The sequence below is a fragment of the Schistocerca gregaria genome, chromosome 5 (assembly GCF_023897955.1).
Source record: "Schistocerca gregaria isolate iqSchGreg1 chromosome 5, iqSchGreg1.2, whole genome shotgun sequence".
Lineage (NCBI taxonomy): Eukaryota > Metazoa > Arthropoda > Insecta > Orthoptera > Acrididae > Schistocerca > Schistocerca gregaria.
Genome location: NC_064924.1, coordinates 409,084,815 through 409,101,619, shown reverse-complemented (window position 1 = coordinate 409,101,619; position 16,805 = coordinate 409,084,815). Strand labels below are relative to the sequence as shown.

Here is a 16,805-nt window from a genome sequence, read left to right as displayed (position 1 = left end):
TGCCAATCTGGCCTCCGGCCTTCCTTACGTACATATAGTGCTTTCGAAAACCGCTCCATCATGCAGCACATCCAACTTTGCAGGTTGTAATAACACAGTAACTACAAGATATTAACACACAATTTTAATTGTCTCTTCTTTTCGAATTCAGTTTATGAAATAATTTACTTTGAAGCATTTCAGTTCAAGGTTTTGTAACAGTAATAACATATGCCACCTGTTATTCACATCTGAAACCATTTTAAATTTTGTATTCTCTATACGAGGTAAATTTTTTATTAGTTATGATACATTTTTGATTATTTTATGCATGAATTAAATAATGTGAAAATATTTTTGTTATATTATCTTCACCAATGCACTCATTTATAGGCTAACAAAGACTACCTACCTATTTTTTTTCTTTTCAACTGTGAGCATTAAACATGTCGTGCATATGATTTGGAAGTTGAAACTGTAAGGAGTAAGAGTCAGCACCGGTAAGCAATAAAGCTTCGTTTTCAAAAAAATGGCTCTGAGCACTTCTGAGGTCATCAGTCCCTTAGCACTCAGTACGACTTTAACCTAACTAACCTAAGGACATCACACACATCCATGCCCGAGGCAGGATTCGAACCTGCGACCGTAGACTGTAGCGCCTAGAACCGCTCGGCCGCTCAACCGGCCATCGTTTTCAGACTTCTAGCTTCATCAGATATCGACACAAACACAAGGAAAGAAGATGAAAATGTGTTACTAAAGCTTTTCATCTTACCTACTTTTCTTCTTGTTTAGCGATATCTGAAATCTATAAACAAAACAAAAAAAAATTAGAGCTTACGCATTTAAGAACAGAAAAACTGCTGCTGGCATGGAACCATATATTTGTGATAGTTATACAACAGCCTTTACAGCTATTAGTCACAGAAACGAGATGTTTCGGGAAATTATTCCCATTACGCAGTGCGTCTGTCGCGTGTTATGTCTTCTTAAGGATGATATTTGCGATGTGCCAACATCCGCTGCAGTATTTTGATGTTGTTGTTGTTGTGGTCTTCAGTCCTGAGACTGGTTTGATGCAGCTCTCCATGCTACTCTATCCTGTGCAAGCTTCTTCATCTCCCAGTACCTACTGCAGCCTACATCTTTCTCAATCTGCTTAGTGTCTTCATCTCTTGGTTTCCCTCTACGATTTTTACCCTCCACGCTGCCCTCCAATACCAAATTGGTGATCCCTCGATGTCTTCAGAACATGTCCTACCAACCGATCCCTTCTTCTAGTCAAGTTGTGTCACAAGCTCCTCTTCTCCTCAATTCTATTCAATACCTCCTCATTAGTTATGCGATCTACCCATCTAATCTTCAGCATTCTTCTGTAGCACCAGATTTCGAAAGCTTCTATTCTCTTTTTCTCTAAACTATTTATCGTCCACGTTTCACTTCCATACATGGCTACACTCCATACAAATACTTTCAGAAACAACTTCCTGACATTAAATCTATACTCGATGTTAACAAATTATTCTTCTTCAGAAACGCTTTCCTTGCCATTGCCAATCTACATTTTATATCCTCTCTGCTTCGACCATCATCAGTTATTTTGCTCCCCAAATAGCAAAACTCCTTTACTACTTTACGTGTCTCATTTCCTAATCTACACACCTGGAAATGGAAAAAAGAACACATTGACACCGGAGTGTCAGACCCACCATACTTGCTCCAGACACTGTACTGTTGCTGTACAAGCAATGATCACACGCACGGCACAGCGGACACACCAGGAGCCGCGGTGTTGGCCATCGAATGGCGCTAGCTGCGCAGCATTTGTGCACCGCCGCCGTCAGTGTCAGCCAGTTTGCCATGGCATACGGAGCTCCATCGCAGTCTTTAACACTGGTAGCATGCCGCGACAGCGTGGACGTGAACCGTATGTGCAGTTGACGGACTTTGAGCGAGGGCGTATAGTGGGCATGCGGGAGGCCGGGTGGACGTACCGCCGAATTGCTCAACACGTGGGGCGTTAGGTCTCCACAGTACATCGATGTTGTCGCCAGTGGTCGACGGAAGGTGCACGTGCCCGTCGACCTAGGACCGGACCGCAGCGACGCACGGATGCACGCCAAGACCGTAGGATCCTACGTAGTGCCGTAGGGGACCGCACCGCCACTTCCCAGCAAATTAGGGACACTGTTGCTCCTGGGGTATCGGCGAGGACCATTCGCAACCGTCTCCATGAAGCTGGGCTACGGTCCCGCACACCGTTAGGCCGTCTTCCGCTCACGCCCCAACATCGTGCAGCCCGCCTCCAGTGGTGTCGCGACAGGCGTGAATGGAGGGACGAATGGAGACGTGTCGTCTTCAGCGATGAGAGTCGCTTCTGCCTTGGTGCCAATGATGGTCGTATGCGTGTTTGGCGCCGTGCAGGTGAGCGCCACAATCAGGACTGCATACGACCGAGGCACACAGGGCCAACACCCGGCATCATGGTGTGGGGAGCGATCTCCTACACTGGCCGTACACCTCTGGTGATCGTCGAGGGGACACTGAATAGTGCACGGTACATCCAAACCGTCATCGAACCCATCGTTCTACCATTCCTAGACCGGCAAGGGAACTTGCTGTTCCAACAGGACAATGCACGTCCACATGTATCCCGTGTCACCCAACGTGCTCTAGAAGGTGTAAGTCAACTAACCTGGCCAGCAAGATCTCCGGATCTGTCCCCCATTGAGCATGTTTGGGACTGGATGAAGCGTCGTCTCACGCGGTCTGCACGTCCAGCACGAACGCTGGTCCAACTGAGGCGCCAGGTGGAAATGGCATGATAAGCCGTTCCACAGGACTACATCCAGCATCTCTACGATCGTCTCCATGGGAGAATAGCAGCCTGCATTGCTGCGAAAGGTGGATATACACTGTACTAGTGCCAACATTGTGCATGCTCTGTTGCCTGTGTCTATGTGCCTGTGGTTCTGTCAGTGTGATCATGTGATGTATCTGACCCCAGGAATGTGTCAATAAAGTTTCCCCTTCCTGGGACAATGAATTCATGGTGTTCTTATTTCAATTTCCAGGAGTGTAGGTCCCTCAGCATCACCCGACTATTTTGATGACTTCAGTATAATGTAAACAAGCGTATTTTTGCAATTAATTATGTATCTTATCCTATGCAAATTGTTTACAACTTTTACATTCGGCTACTTTACTTCTGACTAGAATGAGATTTCAAGCTTGGCAGTATTGCCTTGCATATTTACCACAGGTACATTTAATATAGTGTTTCTATTTATAGTGGAAGGTGATAGTCGAGTAAACAAACATTTAAAAACACGGTTAGAATGCTTAATTATCGTTAGTGTTGAGAAGAATAACACAAATATTACAGGCAAGATTTTTTTCTACCTTTGTTGTGCATTTATAATGGAAACCAGGTTGTTATATCATATTGCATCAGGTTGCATATTGCTTTCTCGGAACAGAGTAATTACAAGATTCTCTACGATAACATAAGTTAAATATTCTTACAAGTTTTTAACCTGCTGCATCTTACAGGACACCACAAATCTGATGTCAGCCTGCTGCATCAATTCTACAGAATCAAGTACAGTAGAGCCCCATTAATCCGAACTAATTGTGACGGGACCTTGTTCGGATTACCGATTTGTTCGGATTAGCCGGAATGACTGTGACGAGTTTTCAGAATGAAGTATACCAAGCAGATAAGAAGGTATACCATGGAAACAAACGGGAACACGTGTGGGAACAACGGCTCACTCTCACTCCCTGCCCTTGTTCTTGTGCATTGTTGAGACCTTTGTAGTGTCCTAGGTCAGTGCACTGCCAGTTGGCTCGCAAAGCGCTTGGTTATGTCAGTTCTCGAACGCTGGCATACGTAACAGTTTTATTGTATTCGTTCAAGTGTAGTGGTGTACGTATTTTCGTAATGAATAAACGGAAACATACAACGTTAACTCTGAAAGACGCACTGAATGCTTTGAAGCGGGTAGACAATGGTGAAAATGTATGTAAACTGGCAACGGAACTGGGTATTGGTAAAGTAACCATTTGTGACTGGAAGAAGAACAGAGTGAAGTTTGAACAGTCCTGTGCAACGTCTTCGGGAAAAAAACACTCGGAATTCGGCAGACTTCGAAAGAGTCCCAGTACAATAAAGTGGATGAAGCTCTTTTCCTTTGGTTTACGCAGGAAAGAGAAAGGGGAACTCCTTTGAGTGGAGCACTGCTTCAGGAGAAGGCTGTTTACCTGAACAAGTTAATGAATAGTGATGAGTCTTTTAGTGCGACTACCGGTTGGTTGGACAGTTTCAAAAAACGTCATGGAATCCGTCAGCTAACAATTACTAGAGAGATGCTTTCTTCTGACTGTGATGCAGCGAAAGAATACTTGGGTGAGTTTGAAAAAATGATAGGTGAGGGAAAATATTCTCCCCAACAAATTTATAACACTGACAAGACTGGCCTTAATTTTAGGGCATAGCCATCGAAAAGCCTCGCATCAAAAGCAGAAGGCCATGCTCCTGGTTTTAAAATATGCAAAGATCATGTGACTCTATTAGCGTGCAGCAACGCTGCTTGGAATCACAAGCTGCCTTTAACGCTGATCGGCAAATCTACTAGGTCCAGATCTTTTAAAAACTGCAACGTGAAGTCCCTGCTCATATATTATCGCAAGCAGAAAAAAAACATGGATGGGTGTTAAGCTGTTCAAAGAATGGTTTCACGGCCAGTTTGTTCCCTCTGTTCGAATGTTTTCTAAGGATAATCATTTGTCTCCCCATGCAGTCCTTTTGATTACTAACGCGCCATCTCACCCCAGCACTGAAGAATTACGTGATGGAGAAATTGTGGCAAAGTTTTTGCCGCCCAATGTTACACCACTTCTACAGCCGACGGACCAGAGCGTGCTGCAAAGATAAAAACTGATTTACAAAAAACAATTTTTAAGATTGCTGATACAAGATGATAGCATTCGTTTAGTGGACAAAATAAAAAAGACCAATGTGAAGGATTTTGTTTATTGGGCCGCTGAGGCATGGCAGATTATTTCAGAAAATCCTATGAGGACGAAATCGTGGCGAAAACTGTGGACATCTCTCGAATTTCAGGACAACCTACTTGAAAATGAAGAGGAAAATCTACTACAAACGATGCAGACAATCCCTGGATGTGAAGAAGCTAGTGATGGAGACGTTGATGAGTGGATAGCAGGGGATAGGACGTGTGTGGAGCACCTTACTGATGCTGATTTAGTTCCTGCTGTGACTCAAGACCAGGAAGAGGTGGACTGCTGTGACGGAAGTGACAATGAGCCTGAAAGCGACAAAGGACAGCTGGTGCCACACAGTGACGCAGCAGAATCCCTTGACCTCGCACTACGTTATCTGGAGCAATAGCCCACTGCTACATCTGCTGATTTGATGTTTATGGGACGATGGCGCAACTATGCGTCATGTAACAGGCTTTCTTTATTACGCCAAAAACGATGAGCAGCAGAAGCCCTTGACCTAGCACTACGTTATCTGGAGCAACAGACCACTGCTACCTGCTGATTTGATGTTTATGAGACGATGGCGCAATTATGCGTCATATAACAGACTTCCTTTATTACGCCAAAAACGATGAGTTCCTGTCATCTAAAATGTAGGGATAAAATGTTCGCTGTATTTTAGTAATTTTGACAGCTTTTCTTTCATTTTTATGCATTGTTTAAACCTAATATTTTCTTGACAACTTGTCTAATACATGTTTACTATACTGTGTAAATTAAAATAGTGTTTATGTACAGCAGTTTACCGCACAGTTTTTCATACTTAGACTAACTTTTTTCATGTTCGTGTTAACTGAACGTTCGGATTACCAGGACTCTGCTGTATTACTGATGAACAAGCAAAACCATTGTTTTTGCAGTGCCAGTATTACAATTACCATTTGCAAATGGATAAAAGAAAATCGACTCATATAACTGCACGTTGTGCACTGTGCTTAAAAAAAAATCTTTACTGACAACCTAATATTTCTGATATTCAGCAACTGACAAGTTTAATAATAAATAATGCCCTATTACACAGAACTAGAGTTATTCAGCATGAAACTGTAGGTGAGGCTATATGCCCTTTACTATTAGTATAGTTATTAGTATCAGTTTCAAGCATTATTTTCATTATTGTTATTATTATTATTGTCAGCTATTGTCATCATTGTTGGTGTCATTATTGTTATTCCTGTGAATGTTTTTGTAATAACTTTGGTATGTGTTGTTGCTGGTCAGATGTAAGGGAGGGCGTTAATGTTCTAATCTACTCAGGCTAAATAAGCAACAAATAAATATTTCTGCCTTAAACAGGGCAGATTACAAAATTCGTGTATATTTGTCTGGTGTGTTTTCCTCTATCTTCCAATGATTTAGGTTTTGCACAAATAATGTAACCTGCAAATGAAGTAATGTTTCGACAACAGCTTTATCGGAATACACTTATGATACTGTCCTCCAGATTAAGAAGAAACCATTAGGTGATTAGTTCATGGTACATAAATTCGGTCTATGTGCCAAAATTCTCAATACATCGTGGCATAAACGGAAAAGAAAATTATTCTCCCCTATTGACATTTGACAATTCCTTAATACCTTAACTACCACTTTCAATGTACAGTACACTGGACACGATTTATGATTCAGAAAATTTCCTTTAAGTTGGATTTGGATCTCAGAACAAAGCTTACTTTGCATCAAAGGGGTATATAATGTTTAGATAGGTGGTCGATGTTACAAAACATGGCCGCCAGTGTTACTTACAATATTCTGTAGCACTATTTCCCCTTAGTTTTACCTCCATGGTTCATCTGCCCCTTCAACAAAGATCTACAGAATGCAGCTCTCTCTCTCTTGTACACTATGCATCATTTTAACAGTATTCTAGCAGTGTTGGTTAGACCGTCAGTGAGAGTGCACCGCTATTTCCTGCTACTAATAAGGTGAGTACACCGTTCGCCTGTTACATATTTTTACGAGCTTCAAACAGGAGCGACTTATTTTCAGTTATCTGTGTAGTTTCTAGTTTATTTTTGTATTTTCTTGCGTATTCGAGTGCTTACTATGCACAACCTTTTATTTCAATAACAGTGTAGTGTACAGTACCGCCGTTGCTATCGACCGTTGTATCGACCAGCGTATCGTACAGGCTTTCGTTTGTTTAGTTATAACAGCTCAATGTCAGTTAGACCGTCAGTGAGAGTGCACTTCGATTTTCCAGTGCTAATAAGGCGAGTACACCATTCGTTTGTTGCATATTTCTTACGAGCTTAAAACAGGAGCGACTACAGCAATGGATAGGAACTGTGATTGTTGTATACAGTTGCCAACTGAGTTGGCGACCCTTCACCCACAGCTCTAGGTTACGTTGGTTTCCATCACACAACTTGAGGCTGCTGCCAAGGAGCGTCGCTGCGTTGGATCGGACGAGGGGATGTGAGGGGCGTCGAGCACGTCCCCCGTTGCTGGTAGTTGGGAGCTCCAACGTTAGGCGCATTATGGGACCCCCTAGGAACATCGCTGTCAAGGAGGGGAAGGAAGCCAGTGCGCACTCCGTGTTCATTCTGGGGGGAGTCATTCCAGATGTGGAAAGGGTGCTTCCAGATGCCATGAAGAGTACAGGGTGCAGCCAACTGCAGGTGGTGGCTCACGTCGGTACCAATGACGTGTGTCGCTTTGGATCAGAAGAGATTCTGTCTGGTTTCGGGCGGCTAGCGAGATTGAGGTGGGGCTCACAATCTGCAGCATCGTCAATAAAACCGAGTGTGGTCCTTTAGTGCAGAGCCGAGTGCAGGGTCTGACTCAAAGGCTCAGGCGGTTCAGCGACCGCGTAGGCTGCACATTTCTTGATTTGCGCTATTTGTGGTAGGTTTCCAGGTTCTGCTTAATAGGTCAGGAGTCCACTACACACAGGAGGCGGCAACACGGGTACCGGGACTGTGTGGAGGGGACTGGTGGGTTTTTTAGGATATAGGGTCTCAGGGAACTACGGAAGGGGCGTCCATCTGAAAGTGGGCAGGTAAAACGGAGTTGTAAAAACGATTGGTATTGTAGTTGTAAATTGTCGTAGCTGTGATGGGAAAGAACCACAGCTCCAAGCCCTAATAGAAAGCACTGAGGCTCTAATAGTTGTAGGCACAGAGAACTGGCTAAAGCCGGAAATAAGTTCAGTCTAAATTTTTTCAAACGATCTAATAGTGTTCAGAAAGGATAGATTAAAGACAGTTGGAGGTGGAGTATTTATTGCTGTCGGAGGTAGTTTGCCTTGTAGCGAAATTGAAGTAGATAGTTCGTGTGAAATAGTGTGGGTAGAGGTTATACCTGACAATCGGACTAAACTATTAATTGGATCGTTTTACCGGCCTCCTGACTCAGAAGATACAGTTGCTGAGCAGTTCAAAGAAAACTTGAGTCTCATGTCAAATAATAACTCCGCACATACAATTACAGTGGGTAGTGAATTCTATCTACCCTCAATATACTAGAAAAAATAATAAAATATAAACTTTTAAAGTCGACGGCAAGCATAAAACATCATCCGAAATTGTACTGAATTCTTTCTCAGAAAATTATGGTGAATAATTAGTTCATGAGCCCATTCGAAGCGTAAATGGTTTCGGAAGTATACTTGACCATTTAGCAATAAATAATCCTGGACAAATTGTGAGTATTGTGACGAATACAGGGATTAGCGACCACAAGACAGTTGCTGCTAGGTTGAATACCGTAACACCTACAACCCTCAAAAAGAAACGCAAAGTATATCTATTTAAAAAAAAGCTGATTAAAATGCTCTTAACGCCTTTTTAAGAGACAGTCTTCACCCCTTCCAATATACCACATAAATTAATAAGTGATGGTACTGATCCCCGTGGTACACAAAACGGGTCAGATCGTTGTTGCAGAAGCAACGAAAACACATGTCAAGTTTAAAATAACGCAAAACCGCCAAGATTGGCAAAGTTTTACAGAAGTTCGAAATATTCCACGTACTTTAATGCAAGATGCTTTTAATAATTTCCACAACGAAATTCTATCTCGAAATCTGGCAGAAAACCCAAAGAGATTCTGGACATACATAAATCTCACCAGTGGCAAGACACAATTAATACCTTCACTGCACGATAACAACGGTGAAGTCACTGATGACAGTGCCACTAAAGCTGAGTTATTAAACACGGTTTCCCGTAACTCCTTCACCAAAGAAGACGAAGTAAATATTCCTGAATTCCAATCAAGAATAACTGCCCAGATGGGAAACATAGAAGTAGATATCATCGATGTAACAAAGCAGCTTAAATCACTTAATAAAGGCAAAGCCTCCGGTCCAGATTGTATACCAGTCAGGTTCCTCTCAGAGTATGCTGACAAAATAGCTCCATATTTAACAATATATACAACCACTCGCTCACAGAATTATCCGTACCTAAAGACTGGAAAATTTGCTCAAGTCACACCAATACCCAAAAAGGGAAGTAGAAGTAACACGAACGTCGATTTGCAGTAGGGTTTTGGAACACATACTGTATCTGAACATTATGAAGTACCTCGAAGAAAACGATTTACTGACACATAGTCAGCACGTATTCAGAAAATATCGTTCTTGTGAAACACAACTAGTTCTTTATACTCATGAAGTAATAAGTGCTATCAACAGGGGATGTCAAATTGATTCCATGTTTTTAGATTTCCAGAAGGCTTTCGACACCGCTCCTCGCAAACGTCTTCTAACCAAACTGCGTGCCTACCGAGTATCGCCTCAGTTGTGCGACTGGATTCGCGATTTCGTCTCAGAAAGCTCACAGTTCGTAGTAATAGATGGAAAGTCATCGAGGAAATCAGAAGTAATATCCGGCGTTCCCCAAGGAAGTGTTATAGGCCCTCTATTGTTCCTGATCTATATTGACGACATAGGAGACAATCTGAGTAGCCATCTTAGATTATTTGCAGATGATGCTGTGATTTACCGTCTTGTAAAGTCATCAGATGATCAAAACGACTTGCAAAATTATTTAGATAAGATATCTGTAGGGTGCGAAAAGTGGCAGTTGACACTGAATAAGGAAAAGTGTGAAGTTATTCACATGAGTGCCAAAAGAAATCAGCTAAATTCCGATTACGCGATAAGTCACAAATCTGAAGGCTGTAAATTCAGCTAAATACTTACGGATTACAATTACAAATAAGCTAAATTGCAACGATCACATAAGTAATATTGTGGGTAGAGCAAACCAAAGACTGCGATTCATTGTGTGGGGAAGGAGCGTACTCACGCCATATAGAATTCGTATGCTTTGCATTGTGTACTAGTCTAGTCTGCTGTAACTAGCTATGACGTCACGAATGTTGCGCAATAACTGAAAAGTAAAGTAAATAATCTGAAGAGTTAATAGCATGTCAGGAGTGATGCTAAAATGATAATGTGTTAAGTTTAAGTTTAATAAATTTTACAGTTTTCGAAATTTGGACATTTTGCGTAAAAATCATCGGCGCAACAGGAAGAAGCTAGAAACTTCAAAATTTATATTCGGATTCCTTTTTCATTATAATTTAATGGAAACAGCATGCTGGATCCCACAAAGTATTATTTTGGTTGAAATTCATGATTTTCTGTTTTTGTGTCCTAAAAGCATGGAAGCAAGATTGATTAAGTAAGTGATTAGATGAAGCTAGGATGTTTAGATTTAGGTAGAATGGAGATACGCTATTATAACAAACATGTGAGAAGTTTCGAAAAGGTAGCTATAAAACCATAGCTGTAACGTCTCTCCAAAGGGCAAGTTCAGAGCTCATCTATTGCAAACAGTGTAACTAAAATAATTCTCTCGCCAAAAGTATTTAGCTTAGCCACATCAGAATTTTATTACAGATACTTACCTTAAATTGAGAGCTTCATCAGCCTTCAGCAAATGAAGCAATTAGTCATTTAGTAACTTGAAGTGGTGCTTTACTATGCTTTACTAGCTCTTGCGGCTAGGTAGGAAGGCAAATTTCGTTGACTACGCCTTCGGCGGTCTGCACCGCGGCTACATAAATAAGAGCGTGCGTGCTAGAGTCAGGCCCCTTTTCTCTCCTAGATTGTATCAGAGCGCACTCAGTGTCGGAAGCCGTGTCGCGTCTGTGCAGTTGTAAGGAACAGCCTTGGATGCCGTATTACGTAACTCAGTATGCACGTAACAATGGGTTCTCATTGGGATAAAGTGTTCATTGTGGAACGACTCCAGTGATTTATTCTCAGTTTCCATATGTTGTACTTTCACATGTCGCTGCAGGACAGACCTTCTATCATGAGTAGCGTGGCGTTTGATGAGTATTAACATCAAATTTTGGCGAGAATTCACTTTGAACATTTACATCGATAAAGGTTATTCAACAATTTTGTTATCTAGGGATAATAGGATCTACACAACAGACTCTGAACAGCTCTGATAGTACAATAGCTGATAGTAGCATTGCTTGGTTAAACATTTATTTCTCTGGAATTTTACCCTTTATCGTTTTCAGAAGATAGTGAAAATCGTTATAGTAAACTGCATTTTCTGTGAATCTCAGACATCCTAAATCCTCAATGTAATGAACTTCAATGATCAATAACTTCACTTCTCCAACAGAGTGGGCACAGTGAACTTTAGTTACAGGCATCACGTTTTTGCTAATCACTTTCTGGTTGCCAGCATTGTAGTTAGAGAGACTGTGTTGAGAATGTCAATAATATAATAGAAGTAAATTTTCCATCTGCTGCCCCACAATCAGCAGAACACTTAGAAGGTGCAACAGGTCTATTAAAGAGACTGCTTACACCACGTTTGTCCACCCTATTCTTGAATATTGCTGTGCGGTGTGGGATCCGCATCAGGTGGGACTGACCGATGGAAACGAAAAAGTACAAAGAAGGGCAGCTCGTTTTGTATTATCGCGAAATAGGGAAGATAGTGTCACAGACATGATACGTGAATTGGAGTGGCAATTATTAAAACAAAGGCGTTTACCGTTGCGACGGGATCTTCTCTTGAAATTTCAATCACCAATTTTTTCCTCCGATTGCGAAAACATTCTGTTGTCACCTACCTACATAGGAAGAAATGGTCATCACGATAAAATAAGAGAAATCAGGGTTTGCACAGAAAAATTTAAATGCTCGTTTTTCCCGGGTGCCGTTCGAGAGTGGAGCCTGTGCGTAATAAGCATGTGGACAAATGCTGAAATGGCGAAATATTAATAAGCAGTCAATAAGAATTTAATTTTACAGACTAAATAAAAAAACAACTTCTACCAAATGCATCAAGTCGGTTTAGTTGATACCTGCTCAAGGAGACAAACAGGTAATTCCTGAGACCACAACTGTCTAAGAGGTAATTTTTCATTTATGTTCACTTTCAATTCCTAGCAATAACTGGCAGCAATATGTTGGAAAGTCTAATCTCTAACAGATTTTTAGTTTGGTCTTTTCCATCTCTTGGAATATGGTTATCTTTAAAATGTTCTGCGTGGCACATCTAATCCAATCTGTAGTGCATCTGCAGTTGGCAAACTTATACAGTCCTTCAATGATTAAAAAACCGCAGTTTAATATATAAAAAGTGTTTTGGTGAAAGGTATGACATAATCCGTAAGGACCATCTATACATGAAGTTAGTTTGTCGCAAAATATTATTCTGTAGAATCAAACAGTGAAATTAACCATAGTAAACTGCCATAAAACAGTCTGCACTGCCAACTCCAGAAACTCTGCGTAAGGCAAAATTCCAGTTGCATTAGCCTATTACGGTCTACAAGCCTTAACACAAGTGCAAATTATAACATTTTCCTACTTGTATGTCAGACTAATAAAGAAAACACCATGTTATGAAGAAGTTATGATAAGACTCTGCAGAAAGATTGCAAATAGGGAGGAAGAAGGTAATGTTCCTGTTAGTTACGACAATTTTAAATTATTTGTGCTTTATATTTATTCTGTAAGAACGAAAGAATTCTGCAAGAAACGTCAGTCGTTCCACAGAACTGAAAACTGAGGTCAGAGCACTTAACTAATTTTTCTAAATTAATAAAAGCCAAATAAATGTAAACAAGAAGATACATTGCTCCGAAGGATTGAAGTTAAGTGGCCTGCCTGACGTTCAGTTAAACGATCTGATGGTTATTATTTTAATATTGCGCAACGGATAACGCGTGGGAGGGCTCATACAACCAAGTGGCCAAATCAGTAAAGGTCACGCTCTATCATGATCTGTAAGGACACCACTTTGTTGGTAAGATTGCTCTCTACACAGGACTGGGGTTTGTAGTGATCATTAAATTCATGACATTGCTCTCGATACAGGACTGGGGTTTGTAATGACCACTAAATCCATGGCATCCAGTTTATAGGTCATTTATTGTCTAGATCCCAGACATTTTACAAACTTAATATGACATTTATTATCTATATTCCCCAAAACTTCACAAATTTAATAATTGCAGCAAACAAAGTCAAGTCAAATATCTTCTAGTTTTGTCTCGCACTGAAGGTGCTTAATCTAATAGGCATCTCGTTTCTACTTAAGCACCGGGAAAGAGGATGGGACTACGTTGCTGCCCTTGTGGTCCGTCTGCTGGGATAGTGATCTAAATTCGCACCGTAGATTACTACTAGGACCCAATAAGAAAACTTCTCTTTGGCGGAAAAGCGGGGTAACAAAGAAGACACAAACATCTCCCATATTCACAAAAGAAAGCAAATTCTTCAAAATAAAATATCCTGTGAAATGTGGCACACGCAAATAATCAATTAACAGCACACGTAAGCATCCTGACCGATACCAACAGCTAATTTCTTTGTACTCACCCCTCTGTTCGCTTTTGTTTTCCATGCTATACAATCATTCACACGCTCAACCTATTCTTTATCAAAGTAGTTAGGATGTGCTGCTTGCAAATGGGGGTCAAAAAGGAACCGTGAACAAAGTTTATTAGATGGCGTAGAAAAATTTTACGTCACACGCTTAGAACCTTACGTATGTCACACACGCATCTCCTTCCAGGTTCCACACGGAATCGTCATCCAAATTACTCATCAGCCGTTACGACCACGAGTTAACTAGGCGGGGTAAGGCCCTAGTTTAACATTGCAAAAGAAAAAAAAATGCTGCTCCTAAAAGTGAAACTGGAGCTATAATGTATGACAGCTCTTCTGAAATCTTCGTTGTGCTGACAGAGTGATCTGTAGTGTAGCTCGCATTCTAGGTTAGGCTGGAAGGTGATGATTTTGTTAAGAGTTTGCAAAACCAACGAATGTGAATGCCAAATAGAGGTAGTGGAAAGAAACCGATCTGCAGTGTAACCTAATGTTTACGTTCACATTATAACTACGAAAAATGGAAGAATGAATCTACTATGCAACTGGTAACCAGAATGCTAACTGAGACAGAAGAGGCCGTGAGCAGGATGCAAGTTCATATAAATCTTTTGAGCTTACACACACGCATATATATATATTTACTGAACCTCAAATTAAGTATGCTGATCTCAATTTTTTTTATGCATATAATGCATTTTTTGCAGATTTTGAAAGTTTTCCTGCCGTGGCAGCAGTTATCTTTGTCTAATCTCCTTGATCAATAGTAGTAAATGGTAGTCTAATGGATCTGATCCTTTTCATATTCAGCCAAGTCAGTGAACAAAGGTTTGCAGAGAAAAGTACGAAGTGCCTATGAGACATACGCTTAGAAAAAAGATATTTTATTCCCAATTTCCAGTACTGTACTTCCTATATGTCTTGTCTACAGGCATACAAATGTCCACGACATCATTTGTCAGAATAAACAGTATAACTGCCATTCATTCGCAACACTCATGAGCATGAGTCACACTGCAAAGCCCTTTCGAACTGGCGAAAGACAAATCCAACAACATGGGCCGCCACTTCCTAGAGAAACACACCAGCCTCAGCACAGTAATGATCATGGGTCACCAAATAGCTTTTTATATCGATTAACTGTGAACGATCTGAGGTGATATTGTTGCGTTGTTCTATGCTATGTCCAGTGTAGACCAGAACAGGGATTCCCTACATTGCTACACAACTTCTACCCTCAGACTTACAAATTCCATTGTGTAACAGTAGTGTCCTGTAGACAGGCATCAACTGGGGTGCAGTTGGGTTGTTGTTTCATCCATCATGACTACGAATGGAAGTGGAAACACTTCTAAGTGGTCCTGGGAGAAGTTGTGAGTGGAATTTTGGTAATGGTACAGACGATTGAGGCTCGCCTAATTTTGCATAGAAGTGTAAAACACCAGAAATGCGTACAAGATAACCAACAAATTCTGTCTTATACCACATGTAAAATGCCGGAAATACGTACAAGAAAACCGATAAATCAAGGCTTGTACCACGGTGTATCGGAGACACTGTGATGTGTTGTCAGCAGCAAAAGAAGACAGAGAAGGCACTTCACAATTAGTTCCACTGATACTAGGTAGATCCACAGTACTTAGTGCAGCCTTCCGCCTAAAACGAAAACAAAAAGTTACTGTGAACGATGTAATCTGAATAAGGTGCATTTAAGCTGCAGCCTGCTATCAATTATTCTCATTCTTTCAAGAGAAATCAAATACTTGCAGTATGTGTAAATCTTCATTTGGACTTGTATATATGCACTTAAATCACATTCCTTCATGCCAAGATATCACATATCAGGAAGACAAGGAGGGGGGAGGGGGGAGAAGAACTGCTTATGGAGAAGCTGCGTTTAACCCAGCGGAGAAAAAGGTCAAGGAAGTGACTGCATTATCAAATATCTAAGTTGTTACAGTTTAAAGTCGCTTATATATTTTGAAATTCTTTTCGTTAGGACGTGACTTGCCTGTATAGATTTCCACAAATGCAGGCAAGCCAGAGAATGGCTGAATTTTATAAAATCCTGTAAAAATATGTGTTATGCAATTAAATATAAATTTTTCCCTAACGTATACAGCTACAGAAATAATTTCTGCTACGTTGGTTTCAACCATTCATGTAGTAATTTTAAAAGAACTACTCGTAAACTCAAAATTGATATTCTATTTTTTACTTGCATATAGTAAGTGAGGGCAACGGCCTTGCCGCAGTGGATACACCAGTTCCCGTGAGATCACCGAAGTTAAGCGCTGTTGGGTGTGGCCGGCACTTGGATGGGTGACCATCCAGGGCGCCATGCGCTGTTGCCATTTTTCGGGGTGCACTCAGCCTCGAGATGCCAACTGAAGAGCTACTCGACCGAATGGTAGTGGCCCCGGTCAAAGAAAACCATCGTAACGACCGGATGAGCTGTGAGCTGAACACACATGCCTCCTATCCGCATCTTCAACTGAGGATGACACGGCGGTCGGATGGTCCCGACGGGCCACTTGGGGCCTGAAGACGGAGTGCTGTAGTAAGTGAGGATAAAAGTTAGGGAAACGTGAATACTCAGAATATTCCCTAAATCGGACTGACGAAACTGATGTTAGGTGCATGTTTTGCTTCCTAGAAATGCTGAGAACACGCACTGACAGAAGAAGGAGTTGTGCGACATAAACGAAAATTGGTAGGAATGTTTCTTCACCTGAAAGATGATTGTCCAAATATCGCGCCAGTCGCATAAGAATGGCGCTAGTAGTGTAACTATGAGGATGCAAAACACGTTTGCTAAAGTACACGCTGTAACGGCCGTAAGCGTTACTTATCTTTGAGAAAGGACGTGGTGAGATGACGTTAGCCAAGAATGCCTTTACGGCGACAAAAACGCCATTATCAACGCCTCGGTAAGTTTGAACGA

At 41.3% G+C, this 16,805-nt stretch overlaps 1 pseudogene; it reads left to right on the top strand.

Moving 5' to 3' along the window:
• Window positions 1–16,097: 16,097 nt before the first annotated feature.
• Window positions 16,098–16,215, top strand: LOC126274477 (5S ribosomal RNA; annotated as a pseudogene).
• The last annotated feature ends 590 nt before the right edge of the window (window positions 16,216–16,805 follow it).